A 14,915-nucleotide genomic window follows, 5' to 3' on the forward strand; every position below is an offset into this window, starting at 1 on the left:
TTTTGATAAGGTCTAGTCAATCTATAAAGGAAAAAGCAGAAACAGTAAAGACTGGGCACAGAGGCTTTCTTAGAGCTTCCCAATTAGACTTGGTTCTCAGCCATGCACATTTTTTAAATTAAACTGTTGGTACAATGCTCAGGAGATAGAAAACTCCTTGAGGCCCTCTTGTAATAAAGAACTTTTCATTGTATGCAGAAAGGCAAGCTTAATTTCCTCTCCCACCTAATATTCATCTGCAGCAAAAGCAGGGGTGAGCATTCTGTATGAAGCAAGATAAATGCTCCTCAGGGTGCAGGACCCACTGATTTGGCCATTGGGAGGGAAAGAGGCCACATCCTTTGCTGCAAAAGTAGCCATTTAACACTCATTTGACCTTTACCATCACTGCTTCTCAAAATGACCTCCTGAGTTCATTGCGCTGATCTTTGCCTGCAAAGCTCTTGATTAGCAAAACAGAGCTGTGAGAGGTAAAGAGCCATGGCTATGATGAGCAAGTAAATTCTGCATGCTGCTGAGGAGGGTGGAAAGGGCTGTGACCACTCAGACCCTACCAAGCCCATAGCTGCTCCCAGCTGCAGCCCTGGTGGTGGGCACAGCTCCCTCCTGCAACCAATCCACCCTGAATCCCCACTCTGCCCTACCCAGCCCAGCCCAACCCAGCCCTTCCTCCCACCACACACCTCCACATCTTTTTCAGGGCGCCTCCCCCACCCCTGCAAGCCCCACCACTCCATGGCCACCTCTTCTGCCACTGCTCAGGGGCAGAGTGAGAAAAGGCAGCGCTGCTCAGGGAGCCAATGACATTTTCTGACTGCCCAGGCTGGCTTCTGCAGGAGCAGCTGCTCCGTTGCGGTGCTTTTTCATCTGCTGCTTGAGACTAATGGCTCTAGAAAAATAGATAAATCAGAGGTGACACAGCTATTGCTGCTTGACAATTTTTCATCAAACAAGCTGGGGGAGGAGGGGATGACCAAAAAGTGACATTTTGACCAAACTGGATGTTTCCACAGCAAATTTTCATTCCAGTAGATTAAAAAATAAATGCAAGCAGCACAAAAACTTGATTAAAAATGTTGGCTTTCAAAACACTAAATTCTTCTTAAAAATGGACAGATTTTCAGATTGATTAAAAAAAAGGCAAAAATTAATCTATTTCTCTGGCCACCTCCCCCACCCCAGACTTGTTTTGTTTATTAACTAAAATACTCACAGGAAAGAAAGCCAAAATAATGACAATTTTCCTCCAGAAAATAATTGTCATTTTTCAACTAGCTCTTAATGTAACAAAGTTAAATGAGAGCAATCCTAGTAACAACACTGCACAGCAAGTAAGTCATATAGTTATGTGAAAAAAGGGCATTGCAATTTTTAACATCACCTTAAATTTATAAATAGGAAAAATGAGGCAGGGTCATCAAGAATATGAAAACAAAACAACAAAACAAAAACAAAACAAAAAACAAAACAAAACAACAAAACAAAAAAAAAACCCAAACAACAACAAAAATATCCAGAAAAAAAAATTAAACATTAGCATTTGAAATGCTGGACTCCCATCTCCCTGTTAGATCACATTGGCTTATCTTCTCTGTCTCTGTGTGTGTGCAATTGTCTCTGTTGATACATATGTACATGTAATACCTCTGTACATATACATGTGGATATGTTGGTATGCATTTTCATGTATATAAAGATTCATATATACAATCTATCTGCTTTTTAACCTTCAGATGTTAGAACTGAAGCATCTGACAAAAACACTCTTTCCCTCCCTTCCCTCCCCCCCACCCCCCGCCACCAGGAATCCAGGTAAATGAGTTGATGTCTTGTATAAATCATCAGGCTCCTTTTAATCCCAGCATGGATGCAAAGTCCCCTTCACCACACTGCCTTTCCCACTCTAACACATTTGGGCTCCTAATCTTGGGCTCACCACACAGCCTTAGCAGTGGTTGTCATAGGGATAGGGTCTGTTTTGAAGAGCCCTGCTTCCATTTTCCACCTCTGCCAGACAGTCCGTGCAGGAGCTGGAGGAGAGGGGAAATCTCTGTGGGCTGGTATCGGGGTACAGTGAGGAGGAGGACTGAGGCATAAGGAAAGCAGAACCATCCTGCAGCACTGGAGGCAAAAAAAGAGAGGGAAATTTCTATAGAAACAGCACAAAAGGCAGAGGACAAAAACACAAGTTTTAGAAAGATTGATCAGCTTCAGAGGCAATAGCTGTGAAGGTCTATCACCAGTAGCAAAATCAGCTCCAGTTAGTCCAGTAGGTGTGCATGACAAGAGGCTCCAACAGACAGAAGGACAGGATTCTGAATGCAGTTTTGGGTGCAAAAGCACACATGTGTGTAAATGGAGATTAATATATGTTGTATAAAGGTGAAGAAGCTGGCATATTCCATCACCAGAGACTTAAGTGTGAGAACAGGAGGCTGCCACTTTCCTGCTGAAAGAAGAGATGGCCTTTGAATTTCATCAGGGAGAGGCTTCTTGCCTTCAAGACAAGGAGAAAGGTCTAGAGATGATCAGTGGAGACTTGACTAATAAGGACTAAGGGTAGAGACATGGTAGAAATTGAATTATGTGGAACTGGAGGCAGTAGATTTCTGCAGTGAAAGAAGAACACAACCTGGCAGCCCACCACAATGGTGGCAATGTTGGCACAATTGTGTGGTCCTGTGAAGGGCACAGAGCAAACTTGTACCTGCAGCTGACTGCATTTGCAGCTTAGCAGATATACAATGACAGCTCCTGTGGCACTCACCACATAGTCAGGGAGTGTTAGGCTTGTGCCTCTTGCACATCCCTCTCAGGTCACCTACCTGCTGTACGGTTATCATGGAATCACAGTACAGATTAGGTTGTAAAAACACGTGTACAAGTATTGAATTCAGTCATTAACCCAGCACTGACAAGTCCACCGCTAAATTCTGGCTCTAATCACCTCTTCTAAATACCTCCAGGAATGGTGACGGCACAACTTACCAAGACAGCCAGTTCCAGTGCCCAAAAAGCCTTTCAGTGAAGAAGTTATTCTTAATATCCAATCTAAACCACTCCTTGCAACCCAAGGCTGTTTTCTCTTGCCCTGTCACTGGTTACTGGGGGAAGAGACTGACTCCCATCAGTCTGCAACCTCCTTTCAGAGAGAGAGTGATAGGGTCTCCCCTCAGCCTCCTACTGAGCTGAGCCCTGGGGAGCACCACTCCTGACCAGCCCCAGCTGGATGTCATTCCATTCACCAACACCCTTTGGGCCGAAGCATCATCCATTTTTTTACCCAGGCAACAGTGCACACATCCAAGCCATGAGCAGTTAGTTTCTCCTGGAAAATGCTGTGGGAAATGCTGTCAAAGGCTTTACTGAAGTCCACATAGACACATGCTCAGCATTTCCCTCATTAACTAAGTGGATCACCTTGTCACAGTAGGAGATCAGGCTCGCTAAGCAGGCCCTGTCTTTCGTGAACCCAGGCTGGCTAGGCCTGGTCCCCTGGTCCTGCATGTGCTGCAGGATGGCACTGAGGGTGATCTGTTTCACAAGCTTCCCCAGCACTGAGGTCAGGCTGACAGACCCGCAGTTCCCTAGGTCCTCCTTCCAGCCCTTCTTTTGGATGGGCATCACACTGGCTAACTTACATCAACTGAGACTTCTCTGGTTAACAAGACTGCTGATAAATGATGGAGTTGCTTAATAAGCACCTCTGCCAGTTCCCTCAGAATCCAATACCACACTACATGGGCAATGAGTGTCTCCCATCTCACAACCTGCAGAGCTTATCCTCACAGTCCAGCCAGAAACTGCTGTTAAAAGCTTTACTGTGACAGAGGTATTTGTAGCAATAGGACTACTGTGCTGACAGCACAGGTTGCAAGGATATGACTAGATTTATGTTTGTCTAACCAAGCCTTTAACTGAGATTCATTTCCCCCGATGGTATAGACCTACACTGCAACTATTCCCTTCACAGCAAGTCAGTCAAGGTCCTCATTATAACCATGAGAGAAATACTGGTTCCTTTTGCCCATGACTCACAGTCTTATCCAAAACAGCTCCTAGGCATGAGTGAATTGGGACCTAAAATCCCTCTGTGTCTCCACTAATGCTGTCCTAGAGTGATCTGTTCAGATGAAGATGTCTGCATCTTGAATTCCATCATTAGGACTTCAATCCCTTATCTCTCTCCACGGTTCAAGGAGAACAGTCCCAGGATGTTAGGCATGTAAGTGCTTCCAAAGAGAAGCTGGACATTTACTATTACTTGGCTATGGTTTGCTCAGTAGAACAAGACCTTGGACATGTCCCTAGAGACTACCAAAGTATCTTCTCCTGTCCATTGACTAGGTAGCTGCTGTAGACCCCTGCTTTAGAAGAGCAGCTTCATTTGGTGCTTGAAATACAGACCCAAGTTAGGCAGACAGGATTACCAGATGTAACTTTGGTGTGAAAGAATATTTTCAAGTGTTTTTTTTTTTTTTCCTGTTTTTTTAGCCTCAGCAAGCCCTAATCCTTCATCTGTACATATTTATGTTTTTTTTCTCTCTCTCTCTGTGTGTGTGTGTGTGTGTGTGTGTGTATGTGTGTGCGTGTTTCATCTTCAGTGTCTGAGGGTGTCTATGGAGGACAGGCAGAGGGATAGTAGTACCACCTCCAAAGCAGTAATTTGATTGACCAGTCTCATCCTTCCCACTCTGGACATTAAATATTTTCCTCAGTAAAATTATAGCAAAGAACCTCTCCCCAGCCTGACAGTTGCCTGGATCTAGCATCCATGTGTAAACCCACTACCCACTAAGCTTTACTCCAGATCCTGCAGCTGGTGCTATTTCAACACCAGACAGCAGATGTTTGTTGTTGTTTCTACTTCCCAGGAATAGAACAGGATATTGTTATCTCCACCAATCTCTCCCATTCCTGTTGCCTCCTTTGTCCTCCATTCACTGAATCAAATCCTGTAAACCCTTCCTTTTCCTGATGGCACAGATGAGGTAAGGAAGGACACAGGCCTTGCTGTGATGGTGCTGACAGCTCTCCTTCCTTCCCCAGCTGCTTGTCTTCCTGTGTGATGACATGGCCAGAAAGCCCAGAGGGGTAAGAGGGATGCTAGAGAACTTCCCTCTTCCAGGAGCTGTACAGCTGACACTATTTGTTCTTGAGTACCTAGGGACAAAAATGACAACAGTTCTTCCCTGGGCCATCTTCAGAAGGACCATTTTCCCCATCTTGGATTGTGAAATAACTGTAGACACAGATCTTGCATCTGCCTTGGGGGTACCCATCTGTTGTCTTTGTCAAACCTTAGGAAGCTCAGGTTGACACTTCCAGATCATCAAAGGGCAAGACTTTGGGGCCAGGCCATCAAGAAGGAGTCAGCTTCAACCAAGACAGCAGCCAGCTGTGGGAAAAGTGTGGAGCTGAAGCCAGAGCTCAGATCAGGGGCTTAGTTCAGCATCATCTCTTGTCAGCTAAGCACAACTGCTGTAGCCAAGAAAGCATGTTTCAGTTCACAGAAACAGTAAAGAAACCCAAGACAAACAAACAGAAAGCTATGGAAGGAATTTTCACTAGCTAGCATGCATGACTTCAGGATAAGAACTGCCCAATAATATTCTTGTGACACCGCAACATGAGGTGAAATTTCATTCATGTGCAGTGACTTTTCAGAAATAAGCTGCGGGGAGAGATATGAGCCCTGCCAAGGGGACAGAAAGGCAATACCTGAGGAACAGGGTGCAGAGCTGCTGACTGAGCCAGTGTATTGTTGTGTGTAGTGATTTTTGGTGTTTACCAAGGCAAAACTCCATGGGCTAGTAAAGGGACATTTTCCTTCACAGGAAAGGAACAGGGCATTTCTATAGTTTGTAGCAACCAATCCCTGGCAGGTTTTATTCCTTTTCCTTCTTGGTTTTTTGGTTTTTTTTTCCTTTGCTTTGCTTTTTCTTTTCCTTTCTCCTTTTGTTTTTTATTTCCTCTTCTCTTCTCTTCTCTTCTCTTCTCTTCTCTTCTCTTCTCTTCTCTTCTCTTCTCTTCTCTTCTCTTCTCTTCTCTTCTCTTCTCTTCTCTTCTCTTCTCTTCTCTCCTCTCCTCTCCTCTCCTCTCCTCTCCTCTCCTCTCCTCTCCTCTCCTCTCCTCTCCTCTCCTCTCCTCTCCTCTCCTCTCCTCTCCTCTCCTCTCCTCTCCTCTCCTCTCCTCTCCTCTCCTCTCCTCTCCTCTCCTCTCCTCTCCTCTCCTCTCCTCTCCTCTCCTCTCCTCTCCTCTCCTCTCCTCTCCTCTCCTCTCCTCTCCTCTCCTCTCCTCTCCTCTCCTCTCCTCTCCTCTCCTCTCCTCTCCTCTCCTCTCCTCTTTTTCCCTCCCTCCCATCCTCTTTTCCCTTCCCTTCCCTTCCCTTCCCTTCCCTTCCCTTCCCTTCCCTTCCCTTCCCTTCCCTTCCCTTCCCTTCCCTTCCCTTCCCTTCCCTTCCCTTCCCTTCCCTTCCCTTCCCTGAACTTCCCTGAACTTCCCTGAACTTCCCTGAACTTCCCTGAACTTCCCTTCCCTTCCCTGAACTTCCCTGAACTTCCCTTCCCTTCCCTGAACTTCCCTTCCCTTCCCTGAACTTCCCTTCCCTTCCCTGAACTTCCCTTCCCTGAACTTCCCTTCCCTGAACTTCCCTTCCCTTCCCTGAACTTCCCTTCCCTGAACTTCCCTGAACTTCCCTGAACTTCCCTGAACTTCCCTGAACTTCCCTGAACTTCCCTTCCCTGAACTTCCCTTCCCTGAACTTCCCTTCCCTGAACTTCCCTTCCCTGAACTTCCCTTCCCTTCCCTGAACTTCCTTTCCCTGAACTTCCCTGAACTTCCCTGAACTTCCCTTCCCTTCCCTTCCCTGAACTTCCCTTCCCTGAACTTCCCTTCCCTTCCCTGAACTTCCCTTCCCTTCCCTGAACTTCCCTTCCCTTCCCTGAACTTCCCTTCCCTGAACTTCCCTGAACTTCCCTGAACTTCCCTTCCCTGAACTTCCCTTCCCTGAACTTCCCTTCCCTTCCCTGAATTTCCCTTCCCTGAACTTCCCTTCCCTTCCCTGAACTTCCCTGAACTTCCCTTCCCTGAATTTCCCTTCCCTGAACTTCCCTTCCCTGAACTTCCCTGAACTTCCCTTCCCAGAACTTCTATTTTCTCCTCCTCTTTCTCTTACCCATTTTGTTTTCCATTATCTTTTCAATTCAGGCCACAGCTAAATGCCAAATGAGGAAATTACCTTCTTTTAATTATGCTAATTTAGGGACCATTGTATCATCCAAATCCTCCTACAAGTCTGCTTCCCACACCATACCAGCATTGCTGTTTCAGAGCCTGCCATCCTGTGAACTGCTAAATGGACATGCAGCAACCAGCAGTAGCTGCTTTCCTTTTCATTTTTCTTTTTTGTTGTTATTTGTTTTGTTTGGGGTTATTTTTTCATTTATTTATTCTCAGTAGCCAAAGTAGTTCTTGGCCTATTACTCCCCCATGATTTTAAACTTGGGATGTAAACCAAATCAGAGTGGTACCTGCTCCGAAGTCGATGCGAGGCAGTGGAGAGGCTCCCGGAGGACTCTGGCCAGCCTTCCAGTAAAGCCCAGGAGGCTGGGGGTGGTGCGGGGAAGGCCGGTGCTAACAAAAGCATTCTGGTTGGCAGTGAATGTTTTTATTTTCCAGACTCCGCAAACAGATCTGTGTCTGCGCTCATCCATTCAGTGCATGCTCTCCTCAACAGCCGCTGCATCACGCTCTGTTCCTGTTCGCTGTTGACCGTGTGTCCACATTTAAGTGTGTGTTTTATGTGTGTCTCTGGCTAGGCCTTCTCCACCCTTTTTTTTTTTTTTTTGTTCTTCTTTACTTTCTTTTCTTCTTTTCCTTTCTTTTCTTTCCATTCAGTTGGTTTGTTTTGCCCTCATTCTTGTTTCGTTTTCTATAGTTTAATGGCAAGTATTTCCATTAGAATTTTTTGATTGATGCTGTGTTTGTAACATCTTTTTTTAATTATTATTTTTATATATATCTTCTTTCCCCACCTTTCCCTTTTTCCACACTATATATAAATATATATATATAAAAAATCTTTTCTTCTTTTGTCATTCAATCAAATTCCAACCAAGAGCCAGTCAAATCCACCACAGTCTCGCGCTGAGCTAGGAAAAAAGTTCTCGTAATGACATGAAAGTGGAGAATACAGTTCCCCAGGCCGTAAGTTCAAATCAACTCGAAGTTGAAAGTGTGACATGATGGCGTCATGTAACAAGCTAAGAATTGGTTGCATGACATGCCGTCAAGTTTCGTGCAGGTGCCGTGATTGAAGCATTTTTCTTGGATGTTGTATCAGTTGATGATTGGCCAGTCATGATCACATGTGCCTTTTTTGACTTTGTGCTGCCACAATTTTTTGCTGTGCTCATTTTCGTTTTGTTTTTGGTGCTTGCAGTGGTTTCTTTATTTGTCGTTTGATTTCTCGTCAGCGTTTTATGCTTCTTTAGATGTCACATAGAAGGAAAAAAAAAAGATGGATTCCTAATTCTTTAGAAAAAATGTGGGATTGTTGTAACTACAAATAATTTGGAAAAAAAAAAAAAGTAGACAGAAAAATGTGTGGTTAATTTTTTGCACTGAAAATCTTGTGATTTTTTTTTTTTTTTCCGGAGAATTGGGGCCTTTTTCAATTGACATCTTTTTTTTCCCCTTAGGATATTTCAAATCACTTTCTAAAAATTAAAAAAAAAAAAAAAGAAAAAACAAAAATGGAAAAACCAAATCCAAACTAAAAAGACTAATGATAGTAATGGTAGTTTGCAAACTATAGCAATCAAAAAAAGCAACCCCAAGAAAAGCCTCATTGTATGTCTTTTCAAGAATTCCTAATTCTAAGGTGCCGTATTACAGCAACTCCAGGCAAAAATTAATTGCTTAGAAGGAGGGAGGGATTGACTGGGAAAAACACCCATCCAGATCAAAAAGCAAAATGCATCTTTTTGTTTACAACTGAAAAAGGGTCCTTGACGAGTGTTTTTTATTTTTTTATTATATTATTATTTTTGGTGTTGTAATTGTTTAGACTGCTGTGTACGGTTTGCTGTTTGTTGAACCAACAGTGTGAAAACCTGCCAGCATGGATTGATATTCCGCATGACACTTTTCCACCAGAGTGGACCTTTTGCAGTTTCTAAGTTTCTTGATGTAATAAATCACCGAGTGTGTAAGAAGAACCTGCTTGCTAGAAGGAGATAAGAGCTAATCCTTAATGATTAAGCATCCTACTTAAATGTCAAGCCTAGTCGGATCATGATTATATTTTTTTAAATATTTTTTTATTTAAGAGATGTTAGCTTTACCTTTTTTTCTTTTCCAAAAAAAAAGTTTATTCCAACAGTCTTTTTTATTCAACCTCCTGTAAATTGCCTGTTCAAAGTCCTACTTTCTGACATTCACAAAGGAGTAGATGTTATTGGCAGCTATGTCTCCACAGAAAGCTCATACACTGTCAAAGATGGCACCCCACTAAAATATAGTATATATCCCCTTTCCTGATGCCTTTCACCCTACAAAAGCCTGACAAGCAAGATTGTGATCTGGCGTAGCAAAGCGGCACTTAAAAATAATTAAAACGCCGCTGTCTTCACATGTGTAGTGATGCAGATTTACATAGACATGCCGTAATTTTATTTTTATTTATTATTAATATTATTATTATTACCAATAGGAACAATTGTGCTTTTCTTTATCATGATCGTGACTACCTTGCTTACTTTGGGTTTGATCCGGTTCCCACTGAAGTCAAGGGGAATCCTTCTGTTGATGTAAAGTGGGAGCAGAATCAGAGCCAAGGCCATCAAAAGCAAAACACCAAAGCAGAAGCCCCATCCTGTCCCAATTGAAGGGAGAAGAAAACATCCATTACTTTCAACGGGAGCAGGATTGGGCCCAAAAGAACAGGCTTGAATTAATTTTCATTTTTAGGTCTTTTTTTCCCCCCTCCTGTCTCAAATATTCCCCCACACCTTCCCTACTTCCCCCTCCCCTTTTTGATTTAATTTGCAATGATCTTCTTCATTTTTTAGGGCAGCAGCTGAATGGGCCACATTTAGAAAAAAAAAAAAAAAGTATATATATATTAAAAAAAAAGTGAACTGTTGGATTACATCTTTGACATATCAGCAAATATCAGTCAAGCTGAAGACTTCAGACCTATTCTCTCTTTGATTGTTTAGACTGTAACATTTCTTCAAGAAAAGTATCACATCTGCTGACTTCGAAGGACATGCGCTTGAAAACAAAAAAACACATAAAGTAAAATCAGAGCAGGAGGAAGATGAACCAGGATTTCTGAAGAGACACTGATATCACCACAGCGGCTTTTCTTCAAACAGGAGATGCAAACCTGGATTCTGGCAAAGGAGTGCCTGTTTGCCACCAAGGATGCAGTTACCATGCGAGACCCATGGTAACAGTCTCTGAGCATCTTTATCTGTCATTCCTTAGCTATATAGGGACCAAAGGACAAAACTTTTTACCGCAGACTTGTAGCTGTATGTAAAAATATGGAAGTTCTTTCCTTTTCTCTGAGCTGTTCCTAAAACAGTTTTTGAGAGCGATTATATGAAATATGTAAAACCTAAAAAAAAAAAAAACAAACAAAAAAACCACAAAACCAAAAAAAAACCCACAAAAAATACAAAAACACCAAAAAAAACCACAAAAAAATTACAAATGCTTAAATGCTTTTAAAATTGCAAGATAATAGTTCTTTGATACTTTGGGAGGTTCTTTGGTTATACATTAATTAGAGTCTATGAAGCTTTCATATGGTTTTCTGTATAATACGCAAGGATTGCGTGGATAAAGGCAGGTAAGATGGATATCTATGAAAAGCAAAAAAAGTAAATAATAAATACATAATTAAGTACATAAAAAGGCATAGAAAAGAGAAAGGAAAGATGGTTGATATTAAATGGAAAACAAAAAGGTTTGTAAATGCTTCTAACTCTCCCCATTTAAAAACCTAATAGTTGTACAGAATTTAAAAAAGAAAGTTTAAAATACCTATATAATAGAAAAAAATTAGACAACATAAAAATAAAAAAAAGCAAAAAAAAATACTACATAGAAGTTAGCGTTAATGCTAAAAACAAAGATGTTGTAGAACTGTAATTTTGTAGAGTTTAGAATGAGCATAAATTCCTACTCTCTGCCAATTGCTGTTGGATGCTGTTATTTATCAAGGAGAAAAAGGAGAAAAATGGCTATTTTGGCAGCTTTTTTAACTGCAAGCATTCCAGCTATTAAAAAATAAACAAGACAAGACTCAATTCTGTAGACAATGCAAATGGGAAAAAAAAAAAAAAAACAGCTGTCTTTTTATCAGACGTTAGTTCTAACTTGAACAACAAAACACAGCTAAACGCTTCATGTCTTCATGATCTGCTGTCCGCAAAATTCCCATCATCCTATGCTTCAGTAGCTTCCATATTTGCTCTAGAAACCTTCAGGGCAAGGGATTAGCCTAGTACCTTAATCTTAAAAAAAAAAAAAAAAAAAAAAAAAAAACCTTTAAAAAAACCTTAAAAAAAACCATAAAAAGTAAACTAAAGAAACAATCTCTTTGAAGAATTTCTGAAACTGTTTACAAGGAATTTTGAAAAACAGGGGGATGTTTAAAAAAAAAGATGCTGGCTCTGTTTTCTGTAAATAAATTTGCATATTTTGTAGGACTTTTAATTGTAATGATAGAGAAAAAACAAGGAAAACTATTTAATGAAAGCACGATATTTATCTTTGGTAAATGACTTTAGAGCAGTTAAAAATAAGACATTGCTTTAAAAATCTGACTCAGAAAAAACAATGAATTATTTAAGAACACATATATTTTAAAGAATATCATATTTATTATAATTTATTTTCACAGTCTTAAACCTTGATTTACATAATTCTCACACTTGTTTGCATCGATTGAGCAGTGTGATAAATGTTTTTTGATTATTATTTGGTTATACTCTTGTTTTTGGTTAATGCTCTTGGTTTGTTTCAGTATTTTTTATCTCAACCTCGAATTTTCTTTCTTTGTTGTTTTTCCTTTTTGTCTTTTTTTCTCCTTTTTTTTAATGTTAATTTTGATTACATATTGGGCCTGACCGTGCAGTCCTTACTCTTCCAAAACTCTCATGGGGATATAACGAGCATTTTGCCAGAGTAAGGACTGAAGCAAACTGAGCCCACAGCTAGGAAGTACAGATGTGTAACGCAGCTGCAGTTCCATACAACTGCTCTTTCACTCTCAATTCCCTAAAACTCCTTGTAATCTTCTGTAATTATTGAATGACGCTTTCCAGCTTAGCCCTAAATAAAGCACAGTTTAAAAAAAAAAAAAAAAAAAAAAAGAAACTGTGTTCTTTACTTCTTGATGGGTTTTCTTAATGTGTTTGCTTTGAGAACAAAATGAATCTATTTCGACTCTTTCATTAATATACATTGTTTGAGTATCAGAACAAATCCCTTTGTTATATAAAACGTATCTCATTGGATTGAATTAATGACACTGTTTCATTTAATGTCTGCTTGATATTCCAGAGTGGTTTACCTTAAACCTAGTAGGTTAGAAGATCAAATAATGGTACATACAAATTAGTGTCATTGTAGCTCCCATTTGAAACCTGTTGTTTGATTTCATGCTCATGGTTTTTTCATGCTGATAAGTATAGAGGCCAAAGCTCAGGATGTTGCTCCTTTTGCTGCTTTGGGGAAATCCTGTGAAATTCAGCAGTCTCCAGAGATGAGGCTCAATTTCTTCCTCAGCATCCCTCACATCTTATCTTTTGAACAGTTATTTTCCTTTCCCCTGAAATGGCTGTACCAGATCCACTGAGCTGCGGTTGGGGCTGAGATCAGAGCCTTCATATTTTCTCCCTGATCCTTGCAGCCACATCTGCATTTGGACAAGTTGCACAGGCTAAATCCACCTCTAAATGAGACTAATGTGCTTGTCCATAACTTTAACTCCATAGGAAGGAGTTCTGTAAGTAGAAACTCCTATTATTAATACTATCAGTTACTTAAGTCTGTTCAGGGCAGTAGAAATAAATTAAATATAAATAAGATGATGAATATCAGGAGCGAACACAGTCAGTATTTGCTTTTCTTCTGAAGGTAAAGGCAAATACAGAAGAGCACATACACCAAACCTAACCCTGCTTTTCAGCAGAGAAGATGATCTGCAGAGCACAGGGTAGACTAGAAATGTGGGAACTGGTCTCAGATGCTACTGAGAGAGAAAATGAGGACTGGATTTCCAGCAGAAGAGGTTTCTCTTCGAAAGCTTATTCAGCATCCTGTCCTCAGCTGCAGGGATGAACAAAAAAAGCACAGCCTCTTACCTAGACCAGACTGAGAATAAAGTGTGGGGAAGGGCTGATGAAAATCACTACTGGAAGGAGGAAAACCTCACAACAGGGAAGACTCAACTTCCCAAACTGGCATAGCAAAGGGAGAATTAAAAGGTGCTGCCTGATTGTCTCCCCAAGTCCCAGACCACTTTCCATACCCTCCTCTGTGACCTTCACTGTCCCCAGAGCTCTTCCTACCCTGCTCGAGGTAGATGCTGTGTGTCTGCAGTGTGAGTCACATCCTGACAGATCTGCAACACATCACTGTCATCCAAGCAGGATGGGCTGCAACCCTGGGGCATCCAGCTGGGAACACTTCTGGCCAATGAGATACAGCTGGGGGCTGTTGACTGATGATTGTGAGACAAGATTTTGTCTTGTTTCAGGTACCCTGCAATATACAGCAGATTGTTGGAGGGCAATCAGCTCCCAAAGGGAGACCAGGAAACACTATTAAAGATGACTCTATGACTTAGGTCAATACCCCAAAAATGTTACGCTTTGCAGAGAAACCTTACTGGACTGGGGAAACTGGATGTGAGGACAAGCAGGGACAACCAGTGATGCAAGAGAGACCATGCCTGGTCCTGACCTTTGTCCCAGGACACCCCCATGCATTACACTACAATCTCAAAAAGTGGTCAAATCTCCAAGTTCAGCCCCCAGTGAATAGGGAAGCACCATGAGGCTGTCAGCCCGCTGGAAGTTTGTTTACACTGGAAGTTCATTTACACTGGTGTGCTGGGAAATAAGGCAAGTTTGCTGTCACCACACTGCAAGTGATGGGTACTGGACATACTCAGCTCTTTGGTTGTGGTAGAGGCACAGACTAGAACACAATGGGCTGAAGCATAAGTGTAGACATGGTCTAAGAGCTGGTTAAAACACCCTTCTCTGGGTTGTACAGACATACCAGCCCTGATTTAAGTGCTTGTCTCAGAGAGGCTCCATTCTTCTCTCCAGAAGAAGTTCATCCATTTACACTGCAAGTGCTGTAAAGCAAAACAAATTGCAAGCACAAGCCTGTTTCGGCATGGGGCTGTGTTGTTGGGGCAGGCAATTATCCAAAGAAACATCCCAAATTGAAGCAATGACAATGAAGAGAGAGACCAGGTCTACCTGAAAGCCTGTAGCTGCATGTCTGTGTGCACATGCACACAAAACACCATATTACAGAGGTTCAAAAGCCACTGCATGTTTGATGTTGGCTCCTCTCTCTAGTGTGTACCTGCTAAGCCACATTACAGTAAACTAAAGGGTTTTTTAAAGGTCAAACATTCATCTTTCACCAATGTGCTCCTTGGTACCACTGTGATTATAGTAAACTTCAGTCCAATACCCATGAGTAGTTGAAGGCAATCCTTGATACAAGAACAGGGTGTGGTTTGCTGTCATTCTTTAGGGAGTTCCAGGAGGACACCTCAACCAATAATCACATTTTCGTCTCCCTAAGAAAGCAGTTCATACCCTCCTGCAGTCACTTGCACACACAAGGTGAAACAATTCCTCTTCCCACCTCCATCC

At 41.7% G+C, this 14,915-nt stretch overlaps 1 protein-coding gene across 23 annotated transcripts in view; it reads left to right on the forward strand.

Moving 5' to 3' along the window:
• Window positions 1-12,393, forward strand: part of CELF4 (CUGBP Elav-like family member 4) — a 701,136-nt gene extending 688,743 nt beyond the window's left edge. For 19 of the 23 annotated variants that reach the window (XM_032744285.3, XM_030258267.4, XM_012577603.5 and 16 more), the window contains one exon: window positions 10,074-12,393. The gene's annotated coding sequence lies outside the window, so the exon portion shown is untranslated. Of the gene's footprint in view, window positions 1-8,120; window positions 8,209-10,073 lie in introns of all 23 variants that reach the window. The other 4 variants (XR_001123527.5, XR_005978079.2, XM_012577600.5 and 1 more) reach the window with 2 other exon arrangements.
• Window positions 12,394-14,915: the final 2,522 nt, after the last annotated feature.

This window comes from Taeniopygia guttata, chromosome Z (assembly GCF_048771995.1).
Source record: "Taeniopygia guttata chromosome Z, bTaeGut7.mat, whole genome shotgun sequence".
Classification (NCBI taxonomy): domain Eukaryota; kingdom Metazoa; phylum Chordata; class Aves; order Passeriformes; family Estrildidae; genus Taeniopygia; species Taeniopygia guttata.